This window comes from Salmo salar, chromosome ssa09 (assembly GCF_905237065.1).
Source record: "Salmo salar chromosome ssa09, Ssal_v3.1, whole genome shotgun sequence".
In the NCBI taxonomy this organism is placed as follows: domain Eukaryota; kingdom Metazoa; phylum Chordata; class Actinopteri; order Salmoniformes; family Salmonidae; genus Salmo; species Salmo salar.
Genome location: NC_059450.1, coordinates 47,942,570 through 47,955,428, shown reverse-complemented (window position 1 = coordinate 47,955,428; position 12,859 = coordinate 47,942,570). Strand labels below are relative to the sequence as shown.

General features: G+C 43.9%; 1 long non-coding RNA gene and 1 gene segment (V, D, J or C); one reads left to right on the top strand and one right to left on the bottom strand.

The window, feature by feature from the left end:
* LOC123744629 (T-cell receptor beta-2 chain C region-like) overlaps nt 1-12,859 on the bottom strand; it is a 581,570-nt gene that overhangs the window by 542,763 nt on the left and 25,948 nt on the right.
* LOC123744631 (uncharacterized) lies at nt 6,480-7,916 on the top strand. Its single transcript, XR_006771021.1, has 3 exons — nt 6,480-6,554; nt 6,713-7,398; nt 7,508-7,916. It is a non-coding gene; the product is annotated as an uncharacterized lncRNA (long non-coding RNA).

Below are 12,859 nucleotides of genomic sequence, written 5' to 3'. Positions count from 1 at the left end.
GTAGGTACAGGTATGTTCCACACAGGGGCGGAAATCCCGGGGGGACGGGGGGGACACGACCCCCCCATCCTGGGAAAAATATGATTTGTCCCCCCCAATATATCACTGAAACATAACTATGTAATTTAAATAATATTAATAATACGCAATGAAAGCAATTGTGCTGATTATAGACACTTAATAGCGCGTTTTTAAGTTTCAAAAGATTGCGACCCCCCCACCCTTTGCCTCACAATGGTTTGATCCACTGCCAGTTCCTTAGTTGGCAAGGTAACAGAGGGGTCGTGTCTACTGTCTGAAAGGCACTCAATGAATGTAACTAACGTGAGGTTAATCTAGTCAATCGCGCACACACACTAGCTGAATATGCAGAGCTAGCGCGCAAATATTAACTATTAAGCTAGCTAGTACCTATTCCATTTATGTGGCGTCGTCAAAGATGGAATCTTTGCTATCGTCAATTTATTCCAAGGTCAGCATGCAGATGATGTAAGTTAGTGCTTCAAAGTCCCTGTGATAAGGTTAGCAATAAACTGAAGTCCAAACTGAACAGAACTACACTCTCTTCTACCATTGTCTTAAATATATTTAATGGTCTCGTTGCAAAAGCTAAATTGTCGCAAGCGAACTTTTATTTATTTATTTTATTTGACCTTTATTTAACCCGGGTAGCAAAGATTATAGCAAACACCACTGCACCTTTAAGTTGAACAGGAGACCTGTAGGTGAACAATGGATCTGCTTGAATATCAACACAAGTTCTGACGTCAAAGTGATGTAATTTCCTTCCCCTCCGGCAGCTCAGTTCAGCTCCCCTTCTCTATTGACTTATTCTCCTCTCCCCCCTATGGGCTCTGGTCTAAAGTAGTGCACTAGAAAGGGAATAGGCTGCAATTTGGGATGCTGACATACATTTGACACTCCCACTAGATGACATGACATCTCTGACTATCTGAAAACCCTTTCTCCTTGTCCATGTGACTCTTCTCTCCAGAACCATCAACATGATCAAGCTTCTCATACATGTAGCAACTCTACCACTATGGGTGACAGGTACTAAATCCCTCATGAAAGATAGATTAACTACTGAAATATATTGCTGTCAATATGCTGAGTAATACTGTATATTTCATATTGTCTGTTTTCATCCACAGGGCTGTCACAAACAGACAAAGTTCACCAGACTCCTACTGCAATACTAAAAGGACCTGAAGATAAAGTTCAACTCACCTGCAGCCACACTGTTTCAAGATACGACATGATACTGTGGTACCAACAGTCAGCCCAAAACACTGCTCTGAAACTCATTGGGTATGTGAGATTCACCAGTCCAACTGTGGAAGATTCCTTTAAAGGGCGTTTTAATGTCAGTGGAGATGGTGCAGCTAATAAAATGGCGTATCTACATTGTCCCAAACTGACAGAAGCTGAAGACAGTTCAGTGTATTTCTGTGCTGCTAGTAAAGCACAGTGTTTCACTATACCCACTCTCCTCTACAAAAACCCTCTCTGATCCTCCCAAATAATACTGACTACAGCTCTATACACCTGCACCTGTCTTCAACCACTTCAACAACACTTTGCTATGAACCATTTGATATCAAACAGATGTTAATGATACTGTTATAATTGTCTAGTTTAGATGGTTTAGGTGCACTTCCTCAGTTCTCCACCAGGAGGGAGTGTTTCTCAACACACATTTATAAGATGCTGTATAGTGGCATTCAATGGGCCCTGGTCAAAAGTAGTGCCCTATATTGGGAATAGGGTGTCATTTGGGATTCAGATGCTTTCTAAATGTGTGTGGGACAGTATGGGTGCCTGGACCAGGGCCGGTGGTATGGGAGGGCCCTAGGGGGTCTGAGATAGGAATGAGGTACAGGAGGGCCCTTGGGATTCGGGGCCTGGTGACCCTCTGTCTCCCTATGTGTAGACCATGTATCTGATGCTGTCTGGACAGTGAAACAGCTCCCCTCTGTCTCAGTATGTGTAGACCATGTATCTGATGCTATCTGAACAAAGAACGTATGGCTTGTCAAAAAAGAGTATGGAGAGTCATACTTTTTCTGTCCAGACATCATCAGATACAAGGGATACATACTGTATTGAGCGACTGAGCATGGGTGAATGAGTGTGTGTATATATGTCTATGTGTGTATGTGAAGAGTGTTAGTATCAGTGTGTGTGGCTGAGTGGTAGAGACCTGAGGATGGCTGATTGGTAGAGACCTGAGGATGGCTGATTGGTAAAGACCTGAGGATGGCTGATTTGTAGACACCTGAGGACGGCTGAGTGGTAGAGAAATGAGAAATGAGGATGGCTGAGTGGTGGAGAAATGAGGATGGCTAAGTGGTGGAGAAATGAGGATGGCTGAGTGGTGGAGACATGAGGACGGCTGAGTGGTGGGGACCTGGGGATGGCTGAGTGGTGGGGACCTGGGGATGGCTGAGTGGTAGAGACTTGAGGATGGCTGGGAGGTGGGACAAAGGAGGTATCAGAGGCATGTTGAGTGGGACTAGGGGCTCCGCAGTAAACTAAAACAATGATAACTATCCTAAACAACAATATACAAGACATATTGACATTTGAGAGAGATGTAATGCGAGGCATAAAGCAATCACAGGTGTTGATTGGGAGAGCTAGCTAAGACAACAACGGGTAAGACAACAACAGCTAATCAGCTAAGACAACAACAACAGGTAAAATGGCGATGAATAGGCAGAGAGGGTCAGTTAACTACACACAGGGCCTGAGTTCGGGGCTGCGCCGACAGATAAACAAAAAATAAACAAAACGGAGTACCGTGACTAACAAACAGTCCAGCAGGCATCAGCTATGTAGCCAAGTGATCATAGGGTCCAGTGAACAGCAATAGATGAAACAGGGAAGCCGCTGGGTAGTCGTTACTACCTAGCAAGCGGGAGACACAGCGTTTAAAGTTAGCAGGTCGGGGCTAGTAGAAGCGCCTGCTCCGACTTCCGGCAAAGGCCGGTTAGGGGCACAGCGGATGGAGTTACGTCGGCAGACCAGTCGTGGTGGAACGGAGGGGCTTCGTTTCGACAAAGGGTCCAGGCCAGTTGGTGAAAGAGGTATTGTGGTTGTAGTAATTTTGTTTGCTAGCCGGGAGATGCACCTGGCTCACGGCTAACTGGTGCTAGGTTCGGGACAAGGGCGATAGCCACTATAGCCACCCGGTAGCAGCTAGTTAGCAGCGATGATCCGATGCAAAGGTCCAGAGCTTACGGCAGGAATCCGGTGATGTAGTGGCTTCTAGTCGTGTTAGTGAAGAGTCCGGGAGGCATCAGCTGTGGAGACGAGTGATCACTGAGAGGGCCGGGAGGTTGGCCACTCTTTATCACTTTATCACAGTACTACGTCATACCAGACGAATGTCTGACTGCTTGACTGCAAATAACTAAGATACACATTAAAACATGAAATGACCCATGGCATTGATAAGACCTCACTCAGAGATCCACAACAATAATATAACATTCAAAATGGGTGAATATTTCCTTTAACCATCAATCAACTAACTCCAGATAGCAGTGCATCAGATCTCCCTCTCTGCTCTACTAAACCCTGCTTCCTGTCCCACATAGACTCCTCCTGCAGGGTTCATCTCAGGTCTCTGATGGTTTAGATGTTCTCAAAAGGAGGCTGCATCCCTCTATAAGATCACTGAGATGAGTTGATGAGAAGCCACCTCTAATTAATGTGAAGTGATTTGTCTGTCTCATTCTTTCTGTCTCCTTAACAGGGAGTCAACATGATCAGAATTCTTATCTCCATCACCATGGGTTACACAGCCTGGGCTGCAGGTATTCAGATCATTGATTTCATCAACTACTAATATCCTCATTTGATTGTTTTTTATGTTTCAGGTCAATATGTTTCTTTATATGTTGTTTCACCTCTTTCTGTCTCTCTCTCTCTCCTTCTTTCTCTCTGTCTCTCTCTCCAGGTTCTTATCTCAGTAGCCAGGTTTACCAGAGTCCTGCATCCCTGTACAAGAACCAGGGAGAGTTGGCTAAGATGGAGTGTTCACATAGTATATCAGGCTATAATCAAATCCTCTGGTACAAGCAATTCAACTACAGAGAATTAGTGTTTTTAGGATACATGACCGGTACATCTGGATTTCCTGAGGCTGGATTTGATATAGAAGGAGATGCTAATACAGGTGGTACCAGCACCTTAACCATCAATCAACTAACTCCAAATAGCAGTGCTGTGTATTACTGTGCTGCTAGTTTACACAGTGCATCAGATCTCCCTCTCTGCTCTACAAAAACCTCCTCCCTGGTGTACTGTAGACTAATCACACCTGTATTAACATCACACTGTATCTGACTCTGATTCAATGCCAAAACACTCACCAGCTGGTCTAACAGAAAGGAGAGGTTCCCTCTGATATACAGGAGACCATGATACAGTATGGTATGATATCATGTCTTTCCTGTAGGTGGAGATACAGCTCAACAAATCCATGTGGACTCACCAGACACAGTACCACAGTAAACTATGGTGTGTAGTAAGGAGTCTGAGAGTTGAAGATCTATGTCCTTTTGAATGTTCATCTTGACTCAGTGTTGAATGTAAATTAACGTAAATCTCTTGATAATTCTTGAACACAGATTAGATACCGTCTAAAATAATCTATAATTCCATATCTTTCCAGAATGACTACAGAAGTTATAACAAACAGGTCTCTCTCTCCTCTTCTGTAACAGGTGAACTGCTCTGATTCCAGCATTCTTCAGTCTCCATCTTCAGTATTTCAGAGTTCTGGAGAAACTGCTGTCCTGTCCTGTTCACACACTCTCCCCAGCTACAACACCATACTGTGGTATCAGCAGCTGGAACACACTCTCCCCAGCTACAACACCATACTGTGGTATCAGCAGGTGGAACACACTCTCCCCAGCTACAACACCATACTGTGGTATCAGCAGGTGGAACACACTCTCCCCAGCTACAACACCATACTGTGGTACCAGCAGGTGGAACACACTCTCCCCAGCTACAACACCATACTGTGGTGTCAGCAGGTGGAACACACTCTCCCCAGCTACAACACCATTCTGTGGTATCAGCAGGTGGAACACACTCTCCCCAGCTACAACACCATACTGTGGTATCAGCAGGTGGAACACACTCTCCCCAGCTACAACACCATACTGTGGTATCAGCAGGTGGAACACACTCTCCCCAGCTACAAGACCATACTGTGGTATCAGCAGGTGGAACACACTCTCCCCAGCTACAACACCATTCTTCTATAAATGTCTGTACTGTAGGATGGTTTGGGGCTTCTATAAATGTCTGTATTGCAGGATGGCTTGGGGCTTCTATAAATGTTTGTATTGTAGGATGGTTTGGGGCTTCAATAAATGCCTGTATTGTAGGATGGTATGGGGCTTCTATAAATGCCTGTATTGCAGGATGGTTTGGGGCTTCTATAAATGTCTGTATTGCAGGATGGTTTGGGGCTTCTATAAATGCCTGTATTGTAGGATGGTATGGGGCTTCTATAAATGCCTGTATTGTAGGATGGTATGGGGCTTCTATAAATGCCTGTATTGTCGGATGGTTTGGGGCTTCTATAAATGCCTGTATTGTAGGATGGTATGGGGCTTCTATAAATGCCTGTATTGTAGGATGGTTTGGGGCTTCTATAAATGCCTGTATTGTAGGATGGTTTGGGGCTTCTATAAATGTCTGTATTGCAGGATGGTTTGGGGCTTCTATAAATGTCTGTATTGTAGGATGGTTTGGGGCTTCTATAAATGCCTGTATTGTAGGATGGTTTGGGGCTTCTATAAATGCCTGTATTGTAGGATGGTTTGGGGCTTCTATAAATGCCGGTATTGTAGGATGGTATGGGGCTTCTATAAATGCCTGTATTGTCGGATGGTTTGGGGCTTCTATAAATGCCTGTATTGTAGGATGGTATGGGGCTTCTATAAATGCCTGTATTGTAGGATGGTTTGGGGCTTCTATAAATGCCTGTATTGTAGGATGGTTTGGGGCTTCTATAAATGTCTGTATTGCAGGATGGTTTGGGGCTTCTATAAATGTCTGTATTGTAGGATGGTTTGGGGCTTCTATAAATGCCTGTATTGTAGGATGGTTTGGGGCTTCTATAAATGCCTGTATTGTAGGATGGTTTGGGGCTTCTATAAATGCCGGTATTGTAGGATGGTATGGGGCTTCTATAAATGCCTGTATTGTAGGATGGTATGGGGCTTCTATAAATCCCTGTATTGTAGGATGGTTTGGGGCTTCTATAAATGTCTGTATTGTAGGATGGTTTGGGGCTTCTATAAAAATAAGTGCACTATATAAGGAATAGGGTGCCATTAAACAAAAATCACTTGGGAGGATCATTACTCTAAGACGCATGTTTGGATTGTGATGTCATATCCTGTTTTACATATTCTTCCCATGTGAGTTTAAAATGACTCAGTTCCTCTGATGTTGTTCTTGTTAACTGGGAGTCAGAATGATCCAGTTCCTCATACCTTTTTCCGTCTTACTTTTTTGCCTTATGGGTAATAGGCCTAATACACATTTTTGAAATCATCAATTATTTTGATGTCCAGTATGGGCATTTCTGTGTATATGTCCAGCCATTGGGGTATAGGCCTATGTGGATATATATTTTCATCCATCAATTGAGGTAAAATTTCTTCTCTCCACCTCTCTCCAGGTCTCTCTCTCAGCCTTGAGGTTTATCAGACTCCCTCTGAAGTCTTACTGAAACGTGGAGAGAACGTTCAGATCTTCTGCCACCATGAGAGAACTAACTACAGACTGATGCAGTGGTTCCAGCAGTCACCGGGAGAAAAGCAACTAAAACTTATAGCCTATTTATATTTCAAACCACGTACATTGAAGAACATCTAAACGTGAGCGGGGATTTGAGTCAGAACGACCCGAAGAATGTTTCTCTGAACATGTTCAACCTTAAAGGTCCAGATCACAGTGCAGTTTATTTCTGTGCTGCAAGTGATGGCCACAGTGTTGTAGATTCCCGTCTCTGCACTACAATACCCTGTGTGACACAATCTGTGTCACTGTAGTGTACTATTTAACAGAACACCTCCCTCACACCTGTGTTGAGGTCTGGATTTGAGCAGATATATTGTAACCACAGCTAGAATGAGTAGAACGGGCCTCCTCATTCAAGTCAATGATGCCATAATGGGTGGACTGCCAGACATCCTTTCTAGACATTATATTTCTGTGACAACGTTCTGTCATTCCATCGCTGATGAGGTCTCTTCCTGTCCCTCTTTGTCCCCTCCAGTCAGTTCAGATGAGATGTCAGTTAGTTGTTGATGTTCAGCTCAAGACTCAACATGATCAGAATAATCTTACTCTGTTGGCTCTCAGGTAATAACAGTAATCTGACTTAGATATGGTCTTGTTGAGATGAACAGTACGTGAATTATGAATCTTCGTCTCTTACCTATAAAAATGTCTTCTCTCCATCTTTCCTCAGGTCTCTCGCTCAGTGTTGAGGTTCACCAGACTCCCTCTGCAGTCTTCAGCAGACCTGGAGAGAATATTCAGCTCTTCTGCCACCATCAGAAAACAGAGTGATGCTGTGATACCAGAAATCACAAGGAGAAAAAGCACTGAAACTCATTGGATATTTGAATGTTAATTCTCCAACCATTGAGAGTTCATATGAAGAGCATTTCAATATGAGTGGGGATTTGGGTGGAGCCGGCCCAAAGAATGCCTCTCTGAACATGTTCAACTTGAGACAACCACAATACAGTGCAGTGTATTTCTGTGCTGCTAGTAAGGCACAGTGTTGCAGATTCCCCTGTCTACACTACAAAAACCTTCTCTCATTCACTGTCTCACTAGATTATAATGAAGCAACACCTGCACTGAGGTCTGGATTTGATTCAGTGCCAATATAATATAACAGTACAGCTGTAAGATGCCATGCTGCACTCTGTCATTACATCACTGATGAGGTCACTTCCTGTTCCTCCTCTCCAGTCAGTTCAGATGAGATGAGATGTCAGTTGGTTGTCGACGATCACTAAGTCAACATGATCCCACCTCTTATCATTATCACTGTCCCACTATTCTGGATCACAGGTAATTTAAACTACAGATATTTAGTAGTTCCCTACATTACTTATTAAACATGAAAGTGTAACAATTTGCATAAATGTATACAAATAATTACAAATGATATGTTTTATTCAAACTTGAGAAATGGTGGTACAATCCTTTGTTATGTACTGTAAAATAAAAGTACAGTAATGTTCTCTCTCTCCCCCCAGGTGTCTCTCTCAGTAAATCAGTGTACCAGTCTCCCTCTACATTGCTGGTAAAGCCTAATGCCTCTGTCACACTCAACTGCAGTCATAAAATCCCCAGCTATGACACTATCCTCTGGTACCAGCGTTCTGTGGAAGACACGGCTCTAAACCTCATAGCTTATGCATACTATAAAACCCCTACAGTTGAACCCTCATATAAAGGTTACTTTGATGTGAAAGGAGATGGAGAGAACGAAGCCTTCCTTCATATCCTCAAACTGAGACAAGCTGAAGACAGTGGGGAGTATTTCTGTGCTGCAAGTGAAAGCCACAGTGTTGTAGATTCCCTCTCTGCACTACAAAAACCCTGTGTGACACAATCTGTGTCACTGTAGTGTACTATTTAACAGAACACCTCCCTCACACCTGTGTTGAGGTCTGGATTTGATCTGATATACTGTAACCACAACTAGAATGAGTAGAACGGGCCTCCTCATTCAAGTCAATGATGCCATAATGGGTGGACTGGCAGACATCCTTTCTAGACATTATATTTCTGTGACAACGTTCTGTCATTCCATCGCTGATGAGGTCACTTCCTGTCCCTCTTTGTCCCCTCCAGTCAGTTCAGATGAGATGTCAGTTAGTTGTTGATGTTCAGCTCAAGACTCAACATGATCAGAATAATCTTACTCTGTTGGCTCTCAGGTAATAACAGTAATCTGACTTAGATATGGTCTTGTTGAGATGAACAGTACGGGAATTATGTATCTTCGTCTCTTACCTATAAAAAAATATCTTCTCTCCATCTTTCCTCAGGTCTCTCGCTCAGTGTTGAGGTTCACCAGACTCCCTCTGCAGTCTTCAGCAGACCTGGAGAGAATATTCAGCTCTTCTGCCACCATCAGAAAACAGACTATAGAGTGATGCTGTGGTACCAGAAATCACAAGGAGAAACAGCACTGAAACTCATTGGATATTTGAATTTTAATTCTCAAATCATTGAGAGTTCATATGAAAAGCATTTCAATATGAGTGGGGATTTGGGTGGAGACGGCCCAAAGAATGCCTCTCTGAACATGTTCAACTTGAGACAAACCCAAAACAGTGCAGTGTATTTCTGTGCTGCAAGTAAGGCACAGTGTTGCAGATTCCCCTGTCTACACTACAAAAACCTTCTCTCATTCACTGTCTCACTAGATTATACTGAAGCAACACCTCCCTCACACCTGCTTACATCAGCTGATATCTCAAAGTGCTCTACAGAAACCCAGCCTAAAACCCCAAACAGCATGCAATGCAGGTGTAGAAGCACGGTGGCTAGGAAAGACTCCCTAGAAAGGCTAGGACCTAGGAAGAAACCTAGAAAGGAACCAGCCTATGATGGGTGGCCAGTCCTCTTCTGTCTGTCCCGGGTGGAGATTATAACAGAACATGGCCAAGATGTTCAAATGTTCATAGATGACCAACAGGGTCAAATAATAATAATCACAGTGGTTGTCGAGGGTGCAACAGGTCAGCACCTCAGGAGTAAATGTCAGTTGGCTTTTCATAGCCGACCATTCAGAGTATCTCTACCACCCCTGCTGTCTCTAGAGAGTTGAAAACAGCAGGTCTGGGACAGATTGCACGTCCAGTGAACAGGTCAGGGTTCCAAAGCCGCAGGCAGAACAGTTGGAACTGGAGCAGCAGCACGGCCAGGGGGACTGGGGACAGCAAGGAGTCATCATGCTAGGTAGTCCTGAGGCATGGTCCTAGGGCTCAGGTCATCTGAGAGAGGGAGAATACTTAAATTCACACAGGACACCGGATAAGACAGGAGAAATACTCCAGATATAACAGACTGATCCTAGCCCCCCGACACATAAACTACTGCAGCATAAATACTGGAGGCTGAGACAGGAGGTGTTGGGAGACACTGTGGCCCCATCAGACGATAACACCGGACAGGGACTAACAGGCAGGATATAACCCCACCCACTTTGCCAAAGCACAGCCCCCACACCACTAGAGGGATACCTTCAATCACCAACTTACCATCCTGAAACAAGTTCGAGTATAGCCCACAAAGATCTCCGCCACGGCACAACCCAAGGGGGGTGACCACCCAGACAGGTAGATCACGTCAGTGACTCAACCCACTCAAGTGACGCACCCCTCCTAGGGACTCACCAAGAGCACTCTTACTCCAGCGTCCTACGGACAACCACATCCCTACTCCAAGAGCACTCGCTCTCCGGTGTCCCACGGACAACCACACCCTTACCTACCGAGCGTCATGCTCTTCGCATCACCAAGCTACCTCATCCACCCCCCTCCATTCCCTTTCAATAAAATCTTAAATTTACTATGTTGAAGGTGGGATCTGTACCGAGTGAACAAATAATCTGAACGTTTAAAACTTAAGTAGACCCCAACACAGTGCAGTGTGTTTATGTGCTGCTAGTTATGCACAGTGTTGCAGAACCTCCGCCTACACTACAAAAACCGTCTCAGTAGATTAAACAATAAAATGAAACATCTTCCTCACACCTGCCTGATGAGGTCTGAATTTGATTGTGCCAATTTAACAGGGTTTTGTTATTACACCAGTGACGGTGTCACTTCCTGTTCCTCCTCCTTTCCTGTCAGTTGAGATGGTTTGTTGGTTGATTCAGATTAGTTGGTTGTTGATGATCATCTCTGATGATGTCACTTCCTGTTCCTCCTCCTCTCCTGCCAGTTGAGATGGTTTGTTGGTTGTTTCAGATTAGTTGGTTGTTGATGATCATCTCTGATGATGTCACTTCCTGTTCCTCCTCCTCTCCTGCCTGTTGAGATGGTTTGTTGGTTGATTCAGATTAGTTGGTTGTTGATGATCATCTCTGACAGTCAACATGTACAAACCTCTCATCATCTACACACTCTTTTGGCTCACAGGTAATAATCTAGGAAATGATCATTTGTTTTAGACTCATAATTTGGTATGATGTATGTTCATCATTTATGTATGCCTATGCTAGTGAATGTCTTCTCTCCATCTCTCCTCAGTTCTCTGTCTCAGTGTTGAGGTTCACCAGACTCCCTCTGCAGTCTTCAGCAGACCTGGAGAGAATATTCAGCTCTTCTGCCACCATCAGAAAACAGACTATAGAATGATGCTGTGATACCAGAAATCACAAGGAGAAACAGCACTGAAACTCATTGGATATTTGAATTATAATTCTCAAACCATCGAGAGTTCATATGAAGAGCATTTCAATATGAGTGGGGATTTGGGTGGAGCCGGCCCAAAGAATGCCTCTCTGAACATGTTCAACTTGAGACAACCCCAACACAGTGCAGTGTATTTATGTGCTGCTAGTAAGGCACAGTGTTGCAGATTCCCCTGTCTACACTACAAAAACCTTCTCTCATTCACTGTCTCACTAGATTATACTGAAGCAACACCTCCCTCACACCTGCACTGAGGTCTGGATTTGATTCAGTGCCAATATAATATAACAGTACAACTGTCTGATGCCACGCCGCATTCTGTCATTACATCACTGATGAGGTCACTTCCTGTTCCTCCTCTCCAGTCAGTTCAGATGAGATGTCAGTTGGTTGTCAACGATCACTAAGTCAACATGATCCCACCTCTTATCATTATCACTGTCCCACTATTCTGGATCACAGGTAATTTAAACTACAGATATTTAGTAGTTCCCTACATTACTTATTAATAAACATGAAAGTGTAACTATTCGCATAAATGAGTAAAAATAATTACTAATTATATGTTTTATTCAAACTTGAGAAATGGTGGTACAATCCTTTGTTATGTACTGTAAAATAAAAGTACAATACTGTTCTCTCTCTCCCCCCAGGTGTCTCTCTCAGTAAATCAGTGTACCAGTCTCCCTCTACGTTGCTGGTAAAGCCTAATGCCTCTGTCACACTCAACTGCAGTCATAAAATCCCCAGCTATGACACTATCCTCTGGTACCAGCGTTCTGTGGAAGACACGGCTCTAAACCTCATAGCTTATGCATACTATAAAACCCCTACAGTTGAACCCTCATATAAAGGTTACTTTGATGTGAAAGGAGATGGAGAGAACAAAGCCTTCCTTCATATCCTCAAACTGAGACAAGCTGAAGACAGTGGGGAGTATTTCTGTGCTGCCAGTCTACACAGTGGTACAGAGACCTAGTCTACTCTACAAAAACCTCCATCTGACGCTACATCAAAACACCTGCGTTAAACCACATGAAGGAGCAGACTTCTGTTCAGATACTATCAACACCTGCGTTAAACCACATGAAGGAGCAGACTTCTGTTCAGATACTATCAACACCTGCATTAAACCACATGAACTAACAGACGTCTGTTCAGAGAGAGAGAGAGTGGAGGGAGAGGAGAAAGAGAGACAAACAGAGAAAGAAAGAGAGAGAGACAGACAGACAGAGAGAGAGAGAGAGTGAAGGCGGGAGAGGAGAAAGAGAGACAGAAAGAGAGATTATAGAGAGACAAACTGTCACGTCCTGACCAGCAGAGGGAGTAGTTGTTTAGTATTTGGTCAGGACGTGGCAGAAGTTGTGTGTTGTATG